The sequence below is a fragment of the Caloenas nicobarica genome, chromosome 2 (assembly GCF_036013445.1).
Source record: "Caloenas nicobarica isolate bCalNic1 chromosome 2, bCalNic1.hap1, whole genome shotgun sequence".
Lineage (NCBI taxonomy): Eukaryota > Metazoa > Chordata > Aves > Columbiformes > Columbidae > Caloenas > Caloenas nicobarica.
In genome coordinates, this window is record NC_088246.1 from 71,417,832 (window position 1) to 71,441,688 (window position 23,857).

The 23,857-nt window shown below is 39.3% G+C and overlaps 1 protein-coding gene across 1 annotated transcript in view; it reads right to left on the reverse strand.

Moving 5' to 3' along the window:
* The window catches only part of ATXN1 (ataxin 1), a 417,571-nt gene extending 396,578 nt beyond the window's left edge, over nt 1-20,993 (reverse strand). The window contains exon 1 of the mRNA XM_065630264.1: nt 20,983-20,993. The gene's annotated coding sequence lies outside the window, so the exon portion shown is untranslated. The remainder of the gene's footprint in view (nt 1-20,982) is intronic.
* Nucleotides 20,994-23,857: the final 2,864 nt, after the last annotated feature.

Sequence of the window (23,857 nt, forward strand, 5' to 3'; positions counted from 1 at the left end):
AAACTGAGCAATTCCCTCGTTATGCTCAAAAATTCATGAGAAAACGCATTCTAGTCTGAACCTACATTTCAGTTCCAAAGAGCCTACACACATGATTTGAATTGTCTTCAGTTCAACTTCTATTTATTTTCCAGGTTTTTGGTATAAATAAACATGTAAACAGTATATTCAGATTGCAAAATATGTCAGCACTTGGTTTGTGTTTTCCTGTGTGCTTGAACTTCAAACTAGAGGTTATACTTCCTCAAACTAACAATAAAACAGGCTCTGGGCAAAGTCAAACTGTAAAAATCTCAGGCCCTTGGAAAATTTTTCATGAAAAACTTAGGAGCAAGTAAAAACTGAGGATTGTGATAGAATTTGGCCTTGTAATTATCACCAAAATACACGGTGCTGTGAATGGGATACAGTAAGAAGAATGGGATAATGCAAGAGAAGGAAAACCTCTCAGCCTTACACTACATTTAATATTACCGTGTTACAGCCTGGCTAGCTATAGGCTATCAAGACTGTCTTACCAGATGCATGCTGGAAGTTTACATCCAGCTGTTCTTTGTATATCCCTGAAAACAACAGGGAAATGCTCTCTTAAGCTAGTTTATTACCTTCATGCCACCATATTATTGGCCATAAGGATCCAAAGGAACAGATTCATTATGTTGTTATATACTACATTTAACAAAACCAAGAAAACACCTGACAGTAGCAGCAACTAAAGATTTTTAAGGACTTTGAAAATAGCATGGTTATGTCTGAATTTACAAAATGCTTACTATGACCAATGATTTTTTTCCTTCAAAACCCAGTCTAAAATTAGGAGAAAAAATAAGCTTGACATAGCGTCAAAGAACAAGTAGAACACTACAACTATGACTATGTTCAAACATGCAGATATGCACAGAAAAACAATTACCAGCTTTTCTCAACATGAAGAAAATTAGCTCTGGAATGTTTCCCAATTCCATGTGCCAACGTTAGTGAGATAAGCCATGAATCTGGGCTAGCTTATACTAACATTATTTTTGACCTAAACAGTCTGGGAATAGGGAGGAACCCACAGTAGTCTGTTCCATCACCAAGCATCTGAAAGTCAAAAGATGCTATCCAAATTAATTGGTGAGAGGTCTCTTGAGATGTATATACTCTTTAGCTCAGTACCCTCTTGTACTTGAATCAATCGTTACCACACACTTGAAGAACAGAACACATTTTTTTCCAGCACTGCAGATAAGGGATTTTGCCACCCTCTGAAAAACCTTTACTGTTTATTTATTTGGCTGGTTGTGGGCTTTTGGTTTGGTTTGGTTTGGTTTTTTGTTGGTTTGGTGGTTTTGTTTGTTTGTTTTGTCTGGATTTGTAGCAATGACAAAAATTAGCAGCTAAAATTTAAAACACCGTATTAAACAAAATTCCCTCCCAGAAAAAGGAAGGTATATTTTTTAACATTTTGTGTTTTGATCATTTAAAAAAAATCATAAATGGCTTAAAAACAAAATACCTCTGCACTCAGAAAGTACCAGAGTAGAATGTTCTGACTATTTCCTGACACAAATCACTACAATTGAATGGTTTTCAACAGAAACATATCAGCATATTTTCCAGCTGCTTCAAAGGGCGGACTGATTACTTGCTCAAGGCTGTGGATACCATACTGTTGCCAAAAATTGGGATTCCCTGGCTATTCGTTCTAACCGCTGGAATTCATCTCCTAATTTGTTTGCTAGTAATATTTCTGAATGAAGAAAGAAATAATGAAAGGCAAGAAGCAAATCTTGTTTTCACTGAGGATAGCTGGACAATTTTGGAATGTTTTATGCAGACAAGTAAACATGGCCAAGATGAACAATCCAAGCGTAACCAAGTTGAAGCGCAAGCTTTTTTTCAAGGTATATCCAGACCATGGTCAGTTTCAATTATAATGTAATTTATTCACCACACTAGGGACGAAGGACCTTAAAAGTGGGTTGCTGTCTTTGTCTAGTATGATCTCTTCCATAAGGATCATGGAATCCAGCTCCTGTCCCTGCACAGGACAACCCCACAGTTCACACCGTGTGTCTGAGGCCTTGTCCAGTCTCTTCCTGAACACTGTCAGGCTTGGGGCCGTGACACCTCCCTGGGGAGCCTGTTCCAGTGCTCCACCACCCTCTGGGGGAAGAACCTTTTCCTCATGTCCAACCTAAACCTCCCCTGGCACATCTTCCTGCCATTCCCTCGGGCTCTGTCACTGGTCACTAAAGAGAGGAGCTCAGCGCCTGCCCCTCCTGCTCCCCTTGTGAGGCAGCTGCAGCCCCATGAGGTCTCCCCTCAGTCTCCTCTTCTCCAGGATGAACAAACCCAGCGACTTTAGATGCTCCTCATACAGCTTCTCATCCAGACCCTTCACCAACTTTGTGGCCCTCCTCTGGACACTCTCCAGTAACTTTATATCCTTTTTATCCTGTGTTGCCCAGAACTGCACACAGTGCTCCAGGTGAGGCCACACGAGCACAGAGTAGAGCGGGATTACAGTATGCAAGTTTATGCATTGTTCTTACCTGATTTTCATCAATATTGGCTTTTTCTACTAGCAAACATATTTATCAAGGACACTCTTTTTCCTGTTTTCTGTAAAGTGCATCCTTTCGCTAACCTGAGTGCCACCATAATTTATACTGTTTGTCATGTAAGAGAGATTACAAAAATCTCTAGGCTTTATTCTGCTGTAAATGTCACCAGTTCCACATACACTACTGTATCTTGAAACTGGTCTTCCTCTGACCTTATCAAGAACAGCAATTTTCCTGTCTGCTCTAACAACACCTGGGATCTTGCCAAAAGAAATTGGAATCTAACGTAAAGCTCCGAGAGCAGCGTCTGAGTGTGAAAACAGAAGCGTGCCCATCAGCCTTCAGAGGGCTTCTGTCAGGAGGGAGCTGCCCCGTGGCTGCAGCAGCTCAGCTGAGTGAGTAACTCAGAAGGGCACACCGCTGTTCAAAGGCTTTCTTGTAGGAATGCATTGGTTTAGCTCCATAAAGACTGGGCAAAGCGCAAATCAAGCAGCAACATAGTGTCTTCCTGGGGAAGAAAGTCTTGGTCTGGAACTTCAAAGAATGCAGCTGTCTTCAAAGATCTTGTATATTGTCTTCAGTATAATGCAAACCGTTCAGAGTGCCTCGGCCCGATCCCGACAATGGCGGTGGTGCTTGCCAGCAGTTCTGGAAGAACGCAATTTGGCAAAGATACAGTGTGTGGAGGAGCCTCAAGGAATCCGGCTTTCCTAAACTCAGGGAATGGCAGTGTTAGGGAGAACCGGGCACTGTCTCTAATCTGCCTTCTGGGACAGCCTAGTTGGAGGCCTGCATCTAGTGGAGTCCCTCAAGGGTCAGTACTGGGACCAGTGCTATTCAATATATTCATCAACGACTTGGATGAGGGAATTGAGTGTACTATCAGCAAGTTTGCTGATGACACCAAACTGGGAGGAGTGGCTGACACGCCAGAGGGCTGTGCTGCCATACAGCGAGACCTGGGGTGTATTAGAAGGGGGGTGGTTAGTAGGTTGAGAGAGGTTCTCCTCCCCCTCTACTCTGCCCTGGCGAGACCTCATCTGGAATATTGTGTCCAGTTCTGGGCCCCTCCGTTCAGGAAAGACAGGGAACTGCTGGAGAGAGTCCAGCACAGAGCAAGGAAGATGATTAATGGAGTGGAGCATCTCCCTTATGAGGAAAGGCTGAGGGAGCTGGGTCTCTTTAGCTTGGAGGAGACTAAGGGGTGACCTCATTAATGGTTATAAATATGTAAAGGGTGAGTGTCACGAGGATGGAGCCAGGCTCTTCTCGGTGACAACCAATGGTAAGACAAGGAGCAATGGGTACAAACTGGAACACAGGAGGTTCCACTTAAATATGAGAAGAAACTTCTTCTCAGTGAGGGTGACGGAACACTGGAACAGGCTGCCCAGGGAGGTTGTGGAGTCTCCTTCTCTGGAGACATTCAAAACCCGCCTGGACGCCTTCCTGTGTAACCTCATCTGGGTGTTCCTGCTCTGGCTGGGAGATTGGACTACATGATCTTTTGAGGTCCCTTCCAATCCCTAACATTCTGCGATTCCATTGCATTTAAGATATGGTTCATTTGAAATGTGGCTGCATTGTATTAATGATATTCCGTTTCAGCAGGACATCTTGGTTGCTGAGTACCACAGCCCTTGCTGCAGGGAGAACAGAACAGCAAAGCTTTGGGCACAACCAAGATGAGCTTGATACCCAGGGACTGGAGCTAGGGCCCAGACTGAAAAAAGACGATAGGCATGAACATAACCTGACAGAACTGCTGGAATTCAGAGAAGTTTGCTCCAAAGGGGTCAGAAGTGCAGTCTGCTCAGTGGTGGTGGAAGTGCTATTACTTGCAAACATCAAAAGATTTTCATGGATTCTTGACATTTACTGTGGTATTTAATGTGCTTAGGGTGGTAGGATTGTTTGGAGTTTAAAAACTAAGAGCAGATCTTCCAGGTCTTAACTGGCTGACAGCAAGGGGAGTTATTGCCCATTTGATGACTCCTGAAGACAAAGTCATAAATATGCCAACAGGAAAACAAATTGCTTCGCAGTGGGGTGTTATTAGATCTAGGCAGGGTTACCTGCAAAGTCTCAGGTTCTGTCAGTCATAACAGGTAAAACATTTAATGATATTAACTGGCTTTTAATTCCTAAATCAGCAATGATCTCAAGAAAAGATCTATTTTACTGCATTATTCACAGATCCTGGTATTTAGAGGGTTACCTGTGTTTGCAAAACAATTGGCTACCCCATTGAACAACTTATGAAGGCCTTGCTGTTGAGCAGAGCAAGCTGCCTGCAAACCTTCCAAACGGCACTTTGCTCTACCGAGCATTGTCTTGCTCCGAAATTTGTGGCATGGGAATGCACTCCAACACCTGTGTGTGTTTAGTGGAAAGATAATTCTGCTGTTCAATGTGATGTGCTAGAAAGAAGATAAGGGTAGGTACATGTTCATGTCTGTGATGAACTTTGGCTCTTCTGATAATGGCTTGGTATTGAGGAGAGGAAAAAGAAATACCAAAGTGATGCTCTGCTTTTTCCCCAGAGTCTGGAAAAAATTATCAGTGGTGAAATCTCTCATGGTGTTCTCATTCTTGAGAAGTAGTAGAAAGCACCCCACCTTTGGATTTTTTGAGAAACAACATGGAGTAATATCACTCAAAGAGCAGCATGTGGGGGAACCATGCCAACTATGAAACTGAATTATTGCACTCCATTTAAATGAAGCCACCTGGGCGCATCTCTAGTTTGTAGACTTCATAGCAGCTTGACTTGATTTACAGGTTCACGCTCCTGCAAATTCAGTCTCTCCACCACTGCCTCATTTTAATTAAAAACACAACTGGCCAAACCGTACTTCCTTCTGCAACTGAAATCCTCCTGTTTTCTTGAGGGCTATGACATGAACCTGGAGAGCCTTCTTGGAGGGGGGAAACTCTCCTAAGTCACAAGGTGGTGCAAAGCCAGTGGCAAAGATCTTCTTAACCTACAGGCTGGGAAGCAGGACATGTAGCAGGCAGGGCTCTTTCAACTATCAAAGGCAATGCATTGAAAAAACAGTTGGACAGAGCCTCCCCCATTTTTTCTCAAATCCACTATCTCACTTCTTTTCAGATAAGTGCACCTGCACTCATTTCTCACAAACTCATTTTTTCATAAAACAGAGGCCATCTATATTTGCAGTAGAACGTAGAATAATAAATTGCCTAGTCTGCTGCTATCATGGAGAAAACGAGGAAGCTGAAATTTCTTATTCCAAGAGAGAAATTTATTTAAGCATAAGTAGTGCAAGACTAGATCTTATATGTAAAATTTCTTGTAAGTTTATGCTTCTGGTTAATTGTCCCTGTTAGAGAAATATAATGTCAAGGGCTTCCAAAACAAAAGATCTTCTTTTAAAATACACAGTCAAAGGCTTTCAGGTGTCTGAAAAGTTAATGTACACGCTTTCTTTAGAAATAATTAATTTGCACCATGAACATTTCTTCTCACTGATTCCAAGTATTTTTCCCTATGCCAAACATGTATGACTTTGTCTGGCAAATGTTCTAGCTCTCTGTTTCATTTGGCATTTTATCAGACTAGATTGTAAATCTTTTGTCCTGGCCCTATTATTTTCTTTATTTAAAATATTTAGTATATGCTACATAATGAGTTATATTTTACCATTAATAACTGGTAATCATTCAGATGTCTTTCAGAAAATGCTCAGTCTAATATATTTTAATCTGCATTTTTATACCTTCTCGTCCATTACATTCGCTCTATTATTTTATTATTCTGTAAGTCTACTTTCCTGCCCTCCAAAACTGCTTCTGTTTTTCTTGTTGGCCTGGACGTAACAGTATAGATCAGGTAGCAATCAAAAATTTGCTGCCTGTTTAGGGTTTTGTTGTTGAAAAATAATGATTGACTATCTCCATTCTCTCTTTCACTTTCTTTGCATCCTTTTCTGTGCCTGCTGTTTCTTCTCCTCTCAGGCTTCAAGCTGAGACTATGCTCTCTAACATTTTCTAGTTCATTGGAGGTCATTAGCAAACAGCTTCAGAGGAGCTAGACAGCATGTTTGCTCTCTTCATGTTGCTGTATTTCAGTTTCTGATGGGACAGAATCTATTAAGATCTTATTGTGTACTCTTCACATAAGCTCTTTGTTCCTTATGATCTATGAAAAAAAAAAGTACACACATACTGTCTCATGCTTTCACAGCTGAAAAACAGCAGAGCCACAATTTCAAGGGTAAAGAACATGCTACTGTATACAGATATTGGCACATGTCTTCACATCATTGACGCACACACCCAGACTAGAGTCAAATTTGTGATCAGATGCAAGTAAATTATAAGCTCTGTGTATAATAAAATACATGCAAAAATGCAGGTGCAATTGTAATGCATAAAGCCTTGAAAATCTGCCCCACTGTGTTTTTATAGTTTACTTTCCAAAGTTGCCACGTTCTTATTATAAGCTTGTTTTAGGCCCTGCCAAATTCTAGAGACTGTTCATCAGGTCCTTTAAGCCTGCCAGCTCCTCCAGCTAGGCCTCTGGAATACAAAGCCTTCTAAGTCTTATAGATCTGACCCAGAATGAGATGTGGAACTACTAAAACCAACTGCTACCAGCGCATTTTCTTCACAGAGAATGGCATTCCACTGAGGGGTTTTCACATTTGGAATGATAAGCAGGGAAAATCTTGATAAGGTCAGGAAACAGAAAAATAAACAATTAAAATATTGGCTTAAGAGACTATTAACAAGTGAACAGTATTGTTCAGAGACAGCTATCTTCTGTGGACGAAACAACCAAAGCCCAAAAGATCAAGAGGAGGACGCGGTGGCAGCAAAGGACTCTTGCAGATTCTGTAGAAAGAGGTCATTTGTGAAAACAAGAGTAACTTATGAAAGCATACAGAAGGAAAAAAACCCACCTAATTCATTCACTCTTTCAATAGTGTTAGCAGAATTTGCATATTCATCCCTGTTCGACAGGCTTTGAAATTTTGATTTTCTCCAGCTGTTTTTCTTATCATTTTGGTATGTTTTCTCATCACACACAGCTCTCAGACACTCTTGCTAGCAGACTGCTGGCATCTTTCAGCTGCTCTGAGGCCTGCCCTTTTATATCTCCCAGCTGCCTCTCTTACCCCTCATTACATTACTGGCCTACCCATCTTGTGTATTTTTTTAAAAAATTTCCAGCTGTCACATTTGGTGCTCTAGATACTTTCCATTCTCTCCCACTGAATATGGTATTTTGGAGTGTTTCTGTGGGCTGATGGGATGACAGCAGATTTCCAAAGCCTTTTTGTGCCCTAACAGGAATCTCATCCGAGTCCTTTCAAGATTTTCATGCACCCAACTGAAAATTTCTTTTGGCTATTGGTGAATGCTGGGAAGCTGAGAGAAGGAGGAGAACATGGTGCTAAATCACCAAGGTGGTAAAAATACAATGATCCATGATCAGATGATCAAATCTCACCTCCTGCTGTTTCACAGATTTCACGCATCTTGTTCTCTGTTCTCTTAAGTACTGTTGATCTCCCACATTGTGTGCAAAACCTCTGAAATTTAGAAGAAATTTCAGCTAATTTCAGCTCACAATCTAGAATCACTAGCCCAACAGTATCCCTGATTCTTTCACCACTCTTGCAGACTGCTGCCTCTGGAACTGACATCGAAAAGGCTCTATGTATGTTTAAGAAACATACTTTGGTATATGTGAATCCTTTGACTTCCATGGTCAAGAAAAAAACTTCATACACAAATTCCTCTTAAATGTGTGACAGTTTAGACACACACACTCATGCATTCTTCTGCACTTTAAGATGCGGGTAATGCTTTCATGGTACCTTGCCTTCATAAAATTTTGCCCCAAACCTGTATAGTTACAGGAAAATCTAATTGCCATCTAATTAAATGGACTCAAAAATAAATTTCAAAGCTATTTTCTTTCCTTTTTTTCCATATTTCAGCAAAAGTAAAATGAAATCTGGCCACGTGAAGCACTTAAATGTTATGGAATCCTGACTGGGTTTTCTACAAGCTCCCTTTTAACAATGTCACTTGAATAAATGTGCTTGAAGTTCAGAAAAGAATAATAATTAAAACAAAACAAACCCCAAAGATCTTATCTGCATATCTAATTTTCTATCTGATTCACCCAGGGCTGTTCCTTTTTAATCAAGACCTTTTCTTATCCAGATGGAAGCTTAGATTTACCCACTGGAGAGGCCTGGGTGAAGAATCTCTCTGCAACAGGTGCCTACTGTCTACAGACGAGCCATGAAAAGATGCGTTGGCATCCAGCACTTGCTTTGAAATAGGTAATGAACTCAGAAAATCCATTTATAAATGTCGCGCCAGGCTGCAGAACAGGGCACATGTTTGGAAGGGCCTGAGAAAGGAACCCTCCTTTACCACTGTGGAGGAAGGCTCCTCTGCTCATCCTCTTCCCTTTTCTTCTTTGAAACTCCAGGTGCTGGGAGAGGAAAAAGGACTTCTGGATTTGCCTGCTCATTCTCAAGTTGTGAGAAGGAGAAAGGAACTGTATCCTGAGGCTTTGAAAAACACCAAGAGGAGCCTGCAGTTTAAGAACAAGTTTGATCACTGCAGTGGTCAGGACAGAAGCAAGCACAGAATCAGCAGGACAAAGCAGAGCCTGGAAAAGAGGTTTTAAACAGAATCACAGATGTTTTCATACTGACTGAAAACTTTCTCCCTCAAAGGGTCTAGTGGTCTTCTCCACAGCCCAGAGAAATAATTGAAAGCTCTCCAGATACCTTCAAAGAACTTTGGATCAGGCCTTGTGGTCTTGCCTTCAGACTAGATGGTTTTAATAAAGTGCATTAACAGATGTTTTCAAACACTTCTAAAGTCAGGACAGCTGTGGGATCTTTGCAACACATGAGATTGTTATCAGACCTGAGAAAAAAATCCCATGTTCCTTTCCAGTTTAGTTTCTGGTGCTTGCAAAAATCTTCTCTGATAAAAAGAGAAAGAATTTGCAACTCAGCCCATGAAATAAAGGAGGATCAAATTCCAAAATTAACTAGGCCATCATCTAGCACATGCAGTTCTCCATACCTTCCAAGCACTACCAATACTCTAAAAAGAACCCTATTAATAAGAAATGTTGTTATTTGGAATACACTAAGCTGGGGTTGCCTAGTTCCAAAGAAACCAAATATGCCGACCGTGACACAGCACTCTGAACTTTCCACATGAGATCACCAGATATCTTTGACAGTGAGAAATGAGAATGGGATTATATATTCTGTATACAAAATACAGAATCACTTTCTGTATCTAGGGTTACATCAAGTTAAATGGCAAGAATGGGCTCAAGTACTTTCTCTCTTGGGCGGAGGGGAAGACAATAAGATGTATGTCCTTTCCTTCCTACAATGAATTAGACAAGTATTCTCTGATGATGCTAAACACTATCATTCTGTATCTTACATTTTACCAGTGGTGAATACTGTAGCCCAGTGCAAAGCAGAACTTGTTTCTAATAGAGAAAACTGCTGGTCATTTCCACAGGCCTAACTTTACTCTAGGAGAGTTAATCTCCCTGGTCTTGCTCCGTGATCAAGAGACAAACAGATCCTCTGAATTACTGTCAGAGGGAGCCTCTTTCTGCTACACGTAAAAGGATGCAAGGGGGACTGGCTCACCTAAGTTAAACCTTGCTTCCATAGAAGCTTCACCCAGTTTTATTTTTATCTATGTAAAATATTTTCTGCCGATTTTCTGTTTTTCAAATAGAAATATAAGACAGGGATTGCCTAGCTTTGCCTCTCGCATTTGAACTGAACTAAATCCTAAAGATAGTTCAGAGGCAATCATAAAAGCAATATTGCAACACAATAAATTATGACTGTGTCGTATCAACAGCAATGATACTCTGCTGCTAACTCACAGAACAATCACTAGCAGCCTTAAAGATACAGCTTTCACTATGATATCAAATATTGGCAGTAAGGAATAATAGTGAGCACAGCCTGTGTTTGGATAGACCATTTGAAACCATTGGAGGAAAATGTTCACAACGTATTTCAACTAGTTTCCATTTCAGAAAAATCAAGATGATTTTGTGAAAAATTGCATTTGAAATTATCGAAATGTCTATTGTAAAAAGTGACATCTCCAGTAAATAGTTTATTAAAGAAGAAAAATTTGCCTAAGAAGAAAAGAAAAATGGAAGGAACATCTTCCACCACATTTTTCATTGTTTGAAACAAAGTTTTCTATGGAAAAAATCATTAAAACAAAATTCCATAAGTACATAGGCCATTCAAATGTTCTTTTATGAGAGTGAATGGAGGTGCACAAGGACCTTTAAGTGCCTGGAGAGAAGGACAATATTTTTGTTTTGGTTAATTTTCAAGTCTCACTTTTCAATAAATCTAATGTCAGCACCTAGTTAATGGAGCTGACACAGCATGGATGCTGTATAATGTTTATATTACATGTGATACATATTTCCACATAGCTTTTGCAAATGAACATTTGTAACTCTCTAAAAGCCACAGACTGTAAGTCAAGAACAGATGTCAGTCTTGAATCCCTGTCATCAAACACTAAGGTACGAAAGAACAGAAACAATTAACCAAATATAGTAAACAAGTTCACATAATTGCATATCGAATTTTATCTCATGAGTGCTATGGAATACCAAACATATATGTAACACATTCATTTTATGCATTCAACATGCATTTTTTTGCATATTGGTTATCTTATTTTCATCAACACATTCTTTTAGTGCTGAGACAAAGTAGCCTGTTTTCACTTACACACATGTAGATGAACGCAGCTGCTTAAGTCTTTTCTACATAGCCTTTTCCTCAAAATTTCTATTGGTTCTGGTTTATCACCTTTGCTCACTGGGGTGTGAATATCCATGCATGCATCTGCATGTGGACTGAGAGCCAGACAACGTGTGGAATGTAAAAGATGCGCAGGCCAGGTAACTAACGCAGGTGTGGTACCGCAAAGCTGCAAACGCCTCAGATGACTGTGTGCAGGAGGGGAATTTCAAATAAACTTGGTATCAGTGCACCAGTTTTTATCCTTCTGTAGCTTTCACTGACTTTGTCCTGTGACATGCTGTTGTGGCTGTTCTTTGAAAAGGAAAAGAAAAACCAAACTGCTGGAAAAATAGACTCTTTTTTTCTTTTTCCCACATTAAAAAGAGAGGAGCAGATTATACAAGTTCTTTCAAAATACTTGAGCTGGAATTGTTGCAGTTTTAATGGCCACTTTTACCTTGCCAAGACACTGGATCAATACAGACTGCCTATTTGCTAAACAACTTCTCTTCAGACAAAAGAAGGTAGCAGGCTTTTTCTGAATGAGTAGTCACAGCAAATCCATAATCTTGAAAGACAGAGTATTTTGGAAGTTGTGAAAAGGCAGAAAAAGTTGTTGCGTATAAGTGAAATGATTGCTGGAAAGTTTCAGTTCCTCATAAAGCTACACCGGAATTTCACAGCTGACCAGGGATCATGCTGTAAAATCCAACATTCCCTCAATTACCGAAACACAGCAATTGTATACATTTAAATATTACGTTACACATCACCACGAATCTCCCTCCTCTTTTTTGGACAGCACTACAAGTGTCCTGTTGGGAGATACAACCCATAGAGACAACCCAGTGTTTGCAGCTACAACACACGCATGGAGCTGGTAACGGTGAATCCCATTTCATCCTGCACAACACGAGCCAAAACAGCCAGCGGTGCTGCCAGACCCAAAATATCTCACTATGCCCTTCTGATCATACCAAATGACGAGAGTTCCACAAATTCAGCTCTGTCACCCTTCTCAAACAGATGGAACCTGATGGGGAAAGTATCGTAAAACAACTGAAGAGCCAGTTGTATCACAAAACTTGATTTGAGCCAATTGAGCCATCTAAACAGCAAACTGATGTATATTCCCCTGCTTTTTTTTGCCATGGATGAGAACAATCCACCTTTACTCACTACATATATAGTTACTGATACACAAGTTTGATGACAAGTTATTCCTTAGAGCACATAACAAATTCTAGGTGAATGTGTTTGTGCTAAGCTGCGATGCTGCAAAGGTATCTGAACATGGAACCCACAGCAGCCACAGGTATCACTGGGACTCTCAAGTGCAAGTTATTGCTATGAAGACCAGTGCAAAGTTCAGCCACTGAGCTTTTGATCCGCAGCATTTAGTCTGTGACTCACATAGGAATTTGACATATTCATACCTTACTCTGCTGTAAGTACCTTGATTGAGGCTTCTGAGGTTAATAAAAAATTAAAAGAGTAACATCTTTTATTCAGATCAGTCCATCATTCATCGATCCCTGTCAGTGCAACCTCAGAGCTCCCACTTTCCAACGCCATATCTGTGGACAGCACCTGAATTCCAGGTTTATTAGGGGGTACGTGTGAGCATGACTGCACAATTACTGACAATATTCAATATAGAAGCCACTGTTGATTGGCATGTATTTTTGCTACATTAGTCACATAAATAAAGTTTGAAGTCATTAGCAGCATACACATTCCTAGTTTCAGATTACATCTCAGTGAAATAACTGCATGAATTCTGGGTCAGATGTGCAGTGGCTATAAATCAGTAGATCCCTGCAGCTTTCAGTGTAGGTCTGGAAACCTAGAAGAACTGAGAATCTGACCCAAAATGTTTAATGGGTAAAAATATCTGTTACAGGTAAGAGTCTATTTCTAAAATATTAACAGAAAAATTCACATACTTATCTCCAAAGATACATTAGCTGATTAATACTACCCAAAGACACAGTTCTTGCCCTAAACAGGAACCTACAACTGTCAAAACATTTCTATGAATGTATTTAAATTAAGTGGTAATGGCCTGTCCACAATTTGTACCCCAAAAATGCTCCCCTGAAATAAAAGCAATAAACCCCTGTGCTTAAAAGCTCTATGGCATAGGAAATAATGAGGTAGCAATAATGAGGTGTCAGTAATGCGGATATTTTTTGATCCCAAGCTAATTGAAACCATTGAAAGATCATTCCCTACTGTAACAAATAAGTCCCATCTTGCCTCAACTTTGAGCCAACAAAAGAAGAACAAGCATGAAAATGGGAGAGTGAGATTTGTACAGAACCAAATCCTACGAATGCATCTACGAAATCCGCATTAAAATCATAAAAAATTTGAGATAATGTAGAGGGAGCCACAGAATGAACTTTAAGCTCTTTCAATGCTAAGTTTACTTCCATTGTAGTGAAATCACTCTCACTTAGTATGAAACTCCATTCAACACACAAACTGTGCCTGAAACAACAAAAAGCAGTAGCTTGGCCAAGTTTCCTAAGAGATCTGCGGATAAGATCACAAAGCTTTAGTCTACAGGGAAAAGCACTTGACTTGGCAAGTCTGTTTGTGGCATGCTGACCTTTTTTTCAGAAAAGGTCACTGCGGAGTCAGGTTCCCGAACTTCCCAGGGATTCTGCAGCTCTAAAGCTGGGGATCTTTTTAGACTGTAGCATCATGATAGCCTAAAGCAACATGCATTAGGAAGCCTTTTTTTTTTTCTTCCCACAAAACCTTTTCAGAAGCGCAGGAGCAATCAGGGGTGGTACCAATCCAGTTCTCGGTGATCTGCAGCCATGACCATTGCTGAAAACCTCAGCAAGAGCACATAAAACCAGCTGCACGTAGGTGAAAGGCTGAAGGTTTCAGGGTTTACACAAGGAGGCCTGATTGTCTGTTGTGTGCTCTGAGCACAATTATGAGAGTTTAGCTTACAGTGCTATCAAGCTGGCTCTTTTTGTTACACTCAATGTGCTTGGAAAAAAAAAGGGCAGTGATTTTTTTTCCCCAATTATTTTTAGTGGAAGAAAAGCGCACTATACACCTCGGACTGCAGGAGTCAAGTTCTAAATCATGGCAGATTATAAAAAATTGATTCGCTAAATAGGCAAATAGAAACCCTGGAGATTTTTTTAAGCAAGAGAATGACAGACTGAAACAGGTTTAACACTGATACTACGTTAAATCTTAAATTAGGTGTGCAAAGCGTTTCAGTTTTTCGGGGTGTGGCTCCAACATGGAACGATCAAACCAGTTTCTAAAGAGGTAAAACCCCCATAATTAGAATGATTATTTTAAAGAAACATAGAATAACTCAGACACAGAGCTACAAATCACCATATTATTATTAATTCCAAAGGAGCGATAGCTGCTTACGTTGCTGAACTTTGTGATAATTCATTTGAATGCAATTATTTAAAATTTTCTAAAAAGTGCATTTATTTTATATACTTTATATAATGCACATATTTATCTTTGTTTTGGTTTTTTTTTTTAGGGTACATCATATAAATAGTTTAAATAAGGCAGAAGAAACTGCATGAAAGGACTCCCTTGCTAAAATGAAAAATAATTTTGGAACAAAAAAAACTTAGGGGCAGGTGGAGTAGATAATCTCAAGAGGTCCCTTCCACCATGAAAAATTCTGTGATTCTCTGATAGATATTTCTATATATTCTATGTTATATATTATAGACCTTATGCTATATACCATATATAATATATATTACACATTATATAGTTATTATACATTACATTTTACATATTCTACATAGCGTGCGAATAAAAGAAAATTAAAGAAAAGCTAATGTGATTTTCTTTAAAAAATTTACAAACTAAAAAAGTATTAGCAAAGAAAAACAGAGAGAAAAAGGGATATTTCTGTGTTCTGGATTGGGTATTTCAGCAGCACACCCTCCAATTCAATGTATGTAATGACAACAGAGAAACTACTATGACTATCGGTACCGCAATTCCTTATCCAAAATAGATCACTTGCGTGTATATACATACACACATCCATATACATGACAAACCAGTCCTAATATAACACTGGTTCATTTGTACTTCTCATCCTGCATGCAGTCACACCTTTCCAGCTATTCTGAAGCTCATGAATATTGCATAAGGAGGGCTGGAAAAACATCTCTAGCATACTCTCTTTCAAAAAGAGAGACTGCAATTGCTTTTCAGCCAAGCGTGAGCACTGGGCTGAACCTACCGCTGCTAAACAGAAACTGAGTAATGGTGCCCTGTGCAGGTGGAGCGTGGGAGGTGGAACCCACAGCCAGTGAATGAGGTTGCCGGGCAAGACGTGCACCCCTCCACCCACACAGCAGCTGCTGCCCCTGCTCCTGTCAATAGCCCCAACATCTGAAGGAGACGAGCTTTCCTCAAAGGTGAGCTGGTTCAGCTGCACAAAGGTTTAAGGACATTTTTTACTGATATTTTTGCTAATTATTTGCTGAATTACAGCGCTCGCCTATTAAATAAAGGTAACGACCCGGCTGAGTTCAGCTGGAACAGGAGCGGACCCCTAAGGACTGCCACCTGCTCTTCCAGATCAATGGCTAAACTCGTGCTGACTTCAATCATCCTGGATCAAACCTGGGGCTCTCCCTCAAACAAAACTGGACTAAAATCAGCAGGTGTTTGCTCAGAAAGGCTCCTGTGTGAACTTCCAATTGCTAAAAACGGCCCCAGGACACATACAGATGCATACTGGCAGTGCCCATCTTCTATTTAGTGTCTGTACTGCAATGTATTTTTGAAAGAGGCCTAAACACTTCCAAGGATCTGAGCCTTTGCTCATTATCCTCTTTCAGGTCAGTATTAGGAAACACAAATATATATGCGTATTTTTACTTCTACATGAAACTAATTGTTCTAATGCTTGTTATTTGTTGGCATCCTGAATACGACTATTTGCATTTCAGAAAATGAAGACATTACAAAGGTTGTGAATAATGTCCTAGAACTAACATCCAAAATGACAACAGGAGAGTGGAAAAAGGTAGAAAAAAAAATTAAAAAACTAGTAAAAGCAAACAAATCATAGCCCCTTCTGTTTTGCTTTTATTAATTGAACAGTAAATGACCATACAAAACACGCAACCTTTTGGCTGGGGACCTGTATCACACAAAGATCAGGACACCAATCAACAAGTCAACCTCGAACAACTCCGTATGTGGAGCACATCAGCTTCTCTACCACATATGTTCAGTAACATTAATAAGGGGTTTAGGGAAGATCTGTTCTGAATACCATGAGGATTCCTGGGGAAGATACGCTTCAGAAGTATCTCAACCTCTTAAACATTATCACATTGGCACTGCTAAACCATTATAAATACTGATGGATGACTCAGGAAGAGGGGATTATATATGTTGCTCACCACAACTGATGATGGAGATCCGCCGATGGTTCCAAGAATGTTAATGTGGGGACCCTCTTTTGTTTCCCCAAAAGACTTCACTCCATTGTTTCTCTAACACATTTTATTTTCCTTTTATTAAGTGCTATACAAAAGAACTCTCAACAATTCATTCCTTGCTCCCTGATGTAGCCCCTAACGTTGCTTATGGCTAAGGTATGCACACAGGAGATCAGAGAAGCCAGAGACAAACCACTCAACTGTGCTGAGGCAACCAGCCACAGGTAAACACCACCACTTTGGCTGACTGTTATGGGCTGGATGAAGCCAGCGGCTGGAAGAGGGTGACATTTCAGGATTGGTCACCTCAGCTACAAGCAACAACCTTTTATATGCTGTGGCATAGATGTGCGCCTTTAATACTGGTTTGACTTTGTAAATACATGCTTCATGGTGATACGCAACGATTTTGGTTATTACCATTTAATGTTTTGAAGAGACACAGCTTTGAAATGTCACTTTATAGGAGCTGCAATGCCTGAGTCTATCTTACACTGGGAAAATGGGCTGGAGCTGCTTACAGCAAAGACTTGGAGATATCCCAGCTCAGCAGCTGGGCTGTAGAGGCAGATCACAGAATCATACAATCATTTGGGTGGGAAAATACCTTTAAGATCATTGAGTCTATCTGTTAACCTAGCACTGACAAGTCCACCGCTAAACCATGTCCCTAAGCGCCACATCTACACATCTTTTAAACACCACCAGGGATGGTGACTCCACCGCTTCCCTGGGCAGTCTGTTCCAATGCCTGACAACCATTTCCATGAATAAATTTTTCCTAATATCCGATCTAAACCTCCCCTGGCACAACTTGAGGCGATGATGAAAGGTTTCTCGCTAATCTGACATGTACATCAAAGGTATAACAGTAACGTAATCAAAGTCCTTAAGAAGTTCTTGTGGGCCACAGACTATCTACGAAGGTGGTTCTGGGTTCTTTCCTTTCCATCTAAAATATTTACATTTTAACCTGGTAGGATATACAGCAATTTACAGAAAAAGCTCTTTTATCAACTATTAGTTGTTTCACAAATACTATAAACTGCGTTGTATTTACTGTTGAATTTGTATGTACTCTAAGCACTTCTGTTTTCCTTCAAATCCTACATATATTGTCAGCTATATTAGCTCAAGACTAAATATAAAATCTTCATATTTCTCTCTTATGCTCCTTTTTTCATATTTTGTGATAAGTCAGTTACCTTAACAGAAATCTGTATACAATCAAGAGTGTTGTTTCAGAGGTACCAACATAACTGAATGAGAATTTAAACTGAAGTTCTTATTTATACCAAGGCTTTATGTATTTTTAATGTTCATGGTCTAATTCATAAATGGGCCTTAGAATGTTGTTTTCCTTTCTTTTCCTTTATGAAGATACAAGAATGGCACATTTGATGGAGGATTAAAAGAGAATTCTAAGATGAATTATTCAGGAGAGCAAATAATATTCTTTCCCAAAGAAAATGATTAGTTTTAGAAATACAGTGCAGTACGTACAGAGCCTGTGTAAGTACAGGAATGCAAGAAAATAAGAATGAAATAAACAAACAGTTTTGAAACAAAAATATTATTTCTGATACTTAAATAATTTGCCTACCTTTATTCAAGTGAAACATTAATCCACAAATATTGGGTGAAGTGCTGACCCTGTTCATCGGTGACAAAACACTCACTGACTTGAGGGGAACCACACCCCATCAGTGTGAAATATTTATAGTTCCTTCTAATCCATTTTAGGCATTAAATTTAAATATGTTTTGTTCCTTCTCTTTGCTCCTCCTTCCCTTTTTGGAAAAAGAAAAAAATAAAAGGAAGATAATCTGGCTACTCCAGTACTTGGCTTGATTTATCCTGAAACATTTTTTGGCTTTACACTTACAAGGTTCTTATAAAAGAACAAACCTTTCTTTACTCAACAGACAAAATGGTTCTGCAACAGCTGTATGGGAAAAACATGTACTGAGAAGGACAGATTTCAGAAAAGGGGGCTGGTCTTAAAAAGCTCTCAGAATATTGCAGAAAGATGCAACTCCATTTGCCATGGAGAATATGAAAGGTGGAGTGAATGGCTGTACTAGGCTTTGTGCTCGTGTGCCTGATCAGCTCCTTGTACCTAATCTAGATAGTCATTATTTGTAAAATAATAATTTAGGCTGACAAAACTGCATATTAATTTAAGTAATGTGCTGTACCTAGGGATCCTTACCAGCAGTCTTATTTCGCAGGAGGATATAAAACTGAGAGATCCTCACTCTTCAAGTCCTCGGCTGAAGGAGAGGTTGAAGGAGCAGAAGAAAATTCACACTGCTGTCGCCTCTGGCATTCTAGTTCTGTATTGGAAAAGCATAAATCACCTCAGTATCTTTCAAGAACTAGGTAAAAGATTTCAAAGACTCACATCCAAAACTCATGGTCTTTCTGCCTCTATTCTATTCTATTCTATTCTATTCTATTCTATTCTATTCTATTCTATTCTATTCTATTCTATTCTATTCTATTCTATTCTATTCTATTCTATTCTATTCTATTCTATTCTATTAACAGCTAAATGGGTCCTCACAAGACGAGCCCAAGTATGGTGTATATGGCAAGTTAAAGGTCTTTATTTTCCGCCTGAGTGAACTGGTCTAACAGGCACTGAGCACTTATCTCACTTTCCCCTCACCCGTCCAGTGCAAAGGAGCTTGGAGATGGAGGACAAAACCAGCAAGGTACGGCATTGGCAGAAAGGGGTAGCGAATGTCACCCAGTAGCTAATTAACTGTTGTGGAAGAACAGAGAAATTCTGTCCCTTTGACTTACTTGGCCTGCAAGGACTGCAGTTGGGGTTATGCTACTTAGGAACCACTGTCTGAATAAGGACACAGTCTAGTTAAGTGCTTGGAAAAACACTAAATATGTAACTGTCAGAATACACATTGGTTATCTGCCCAGATTGCTATTTGATTATATCCTACTAAATGTTCTCCCCATAAAAAAAATTAGTTCACAAAGTTATCAATTTATGTGATTTTACCACAAGTTTTACATAATTTGGTGTTTTCCTTAAAGCACCATTTCCTAGAATCGCATGATTGTGTAATTATTTAAAACAAAAATTAAGTTTCTAGCCCAGTGGATTGTATAGTAAACCTTGAATTCATTACTTGATCATTCCCCAACAGCTCAGAAATAGCAACAAAAAGAATCTCAGATATCCCCAGCTTTTTAGAAAAAAAACATGTATTTTCTGCATGTCTGGATTTTTCAGTACTTCTGCTGCACCAGCTGTCTGGGCTTTCCTATGCAACAAGAACATTGATCTCAGGGAATCATTAGTAAACCATCCCAGGAAAAAGTTTAGAACTGGCTCTGTGCTTTCTGCCTCTAGGGGCAGAAAAAAATATTTGCAATCTGAATTTACAGGGACAAAAGTAAGCCATGGCAGAACCTCCTCAGCAATAAGCAAAAATGGCTCTTACTGAACACCAGATAAGGGATTTTAACCATTAGCAGAATAGTACATAGAGGGGACTGATGCATTTTACTGATGATGTAGATGCAGCAAATCTTGACAGGCTCTGGTCATGACATTGATGCCATCACAGACACAGTGATGAAACAAACAAAGCAGCAGACAACAATGAAAAGAATGTCACCTGGTAAAGGAAAACTGCAGCCACAAGAAAACACATTAAAAAAACCAGACTCTCTTGACTGACCCATTTGTGCATTCTGAAAGTGACTGGAGCTCATAAGGATGCTGGGTCAGTTTGAATGAGGCAAAGAAGCTGTGGTGTGAAGAAAACCACAAAACATTTTTTGTAGTTTTTGACTTTCAGCAGTATTTGGGTATGCTTGGCTTTTCCCCAGCACTGCTTCCATAGGCTTAACAAATCGCAAAAGAGTAGCTCAAGGTGACATGGTAACATTATACTCAAATGCTTGAAAATTTTGCCTTCCTCTGATTCTCAGATAATCACCCTCACTAAAAGTTCCTTGCAAATTTCTGCCTGTAATTAAATGAAAAACATGAAACTTAACTCAAAATCTGTATCAAAACCCAGTACTGTATAAACCAGGATTTTTACAAAAAATACAACAGAAGCCTGTATCTCATGATAATAAACAGATCGGGCAATGTGAATACTTAGCAGAACTGGGGCCCAAGCCTACAACATTCACTGAGTAACCTTCCCAAAAGAACAGCTCTACGGAACTGAATTAAACGGCAAAACTACCATTAGTAAAAGTAGTCACAAAGATTAGTATTTGTGAGATCAGGGCATATTCCCCTTGGATTCGGCAAAGCCCTTAAACATATACTGAATTATAAACAAGTGAGTAATTCCATCCCTATGTGACAAGCTGCTTAAATACAACTGGAATGCCTAAGTGCTCTCCTACGCAGGGATGCCATTACTGACATACTTAATGATAAGCACGTGCTTATTATTTAACATTTTATGTTGCCATGCCTAAAGAGAAGCATACAACTAATTAATGTACAATTATGAAATGAGAGTCCACACCCCCAGAGCTTACTGCATAAAAGAGAATAAAAAGAAGAGATAAAAAAGCAGTAGAGCGACATCTATGAAACTAAATGTAATTTGAATCTTCCATAATCTTATTTTACAGGTGATCAGATTGAACGATGACTGATTCAGCCTTGTTTCACACTAGTTTGAAAGAGGAGAAACAGTCCACTTCTTTGGCAGAATCGTTCATTTTTTCCTGCGTGTCTTGATAGTTGATCTGTACAAGATACCCACAAAGTGCTCTTCAAAGATCCATTGAGTTAATTAGCTATAAGCTGTTTTTCTGTAGACTAAACAGCAGATTTGGGAAGCAAAAGGCATCTTGACATGTCCTGAATGCACTCCAATATGATTTAAGCACATCTAGCAAGTCACACTACCAAGATTTTCACATTACATTCTAATTTATTTTCACATCAGTAAGTGCTTGTGAAATTTTATTTCCTATTATCAATAATATCTTCTGCATTGCCCCATCAAAGATAGACTTCATGAAATCAAAGAAATGAGGGACAATATTTGTGGTTTGCTCCAAACTCATCTATGAAATCAGATAGATGCAACTTGTATCAACAGGGAAATTTTACAACCATATACACTGAAAGTCCATTTTCAACAAATACTGAGAAGGTAATCATTAACATTTTCAACAGTTTTCTTCTGTGAGAAAACATGCAAGTAAAAGATGCACCAGAGTACTTCTTCTAAGTAGGTTACGATGCTGCCAATCTATAGAGATTTTGATAGCCTATCTCTGAAGCCTCTGATGTGTACTTTGGGATCCCTGCACAACTTTAGCAATACATCCTTCTATAAAAGGGAATAAAACATGCCAGCCTTGGCATAGATTGTCTGCAGCAGCAAAGTCAAAAAGTAGAATGAAAAAAAATTATACAGTTTTATTAAATGCCATACGCTACGCTCCATGAGCTACTATATTTTAATTGGGTAACTACCCACAAGAGGGCTATTACTACACTTCTTGCACAATTTCAGAAGGACTCATAATTTCAGAAGGACTATAGCATAAATTAGAATTGTAAGGGGTTTTTGAATGTTTTGATCCTGAAGTTGGTGACCCTGTGCCCACTAAAAAAAGTAGACAAATAAAAACTTTTAACTTTTAATGTTGCAATTACTGGCATCAATGTACTTTCTGCATATAAAACTAAGCCAATATATGAATGCATTGTTAGACTGAGGGCAAAGAACTCAGCCCAGAAATCTGATCTTGCAGCCATTTCTTGCTCAGTGTTTCACTTGATGTCAATGCCAAGCAGTTTGGAAACATATTTTTTATTGCTGTCCAAGGCTTCTTTTTCCTTGATGGGATGAAACAATAGCATGTCATCTAGTAAATATTTTTGCACATACAGTATTTTGCAAAGTCCAAACTTTGCACACCTCTCATTCAGTTTTTCTCTTTAGGGCGCTGTTGCTCAACCTGAGTTAATAACTATAAGGTTCTTTATAGAACTGCCTGTTAAGGTCACCTTTATTTATACAGAAACTGCAAGGCTCTCTAATGTTTTCAGGTGCTACATCTCACATCTTTGCATCCCACTGGGTTTTCTCTGTATTGTGAGCTCACTTTACAGTTACTGAATCTCCCTTTTTTCCCTTCTTACCAAACATATTACTTCATGTTGTTCCCTTTACCTTAGTCTTAGCCTTTTAAGTTTGCCAACATTCTCCTGGGGAAGAGAAAAAAGAACTTGTTTTGTGACGAAAGCACTAGAAGTTGGGAGCAAAGATGTGTTAGAGTGAGCTTGTTTTAGATGTGTGGGGCATCCGCCAGTTTGGTACTCTCATAAGACTTTCCATGGAGATGAAACGCCCAATGATTTTTCCTTTTTTTCTGTGTGCTTGTGATGCGAATGGACGATGTGGAGTGCTTGACAGTGCCCTTACAGTAAGAGCTTGTAAAACTTTTCCTAACTACATTACATTTTCCTCAAATCAAACTGACATTCTACAAAATTAAATTGCATTAATCATCCTAAACTTTCCACTTATCATGCTGACACTGCACAGGTGTAGGGATTATTTTTTCTCTCCGAGTTATATGGAATATGGACCTTGATTGAGCTTTAAGCTAAATGTAGTGGTTTCACAGTTTCTTAATCCTTTTGGGTTTTCTTTCCAGAAAGATAACTTCTGGGCTTGTTTCTTGCTTCTCTTAAGTAGTTTCTGTGCTCTGTGCGTTTTTGCAATCAGGTCTTCAATTCCATACTACCCTTTTCCCTTTTGCAAAGCTTGGCAAGACCCTCTGGTTTAAAACCTGTGCTGTTCTGCTGATTTCATCTGGCTGTTTATACATGCCAAGGAGAAGTAGTTCTTTTCACTTTGTACAGATTTTTTTTTTTTTTGCGATTTCCAATGCCAATTACATTGTCTGCGCTAGTGAGTTTGGATCCCAGACAGATCCTTGCAGTTAGTTTGCTTTTGCTTAATGCTCTCTTTAGGCAAGTGAGGTCTGTGAGCTTCTGTTAACTATGGCATCCTTGTTA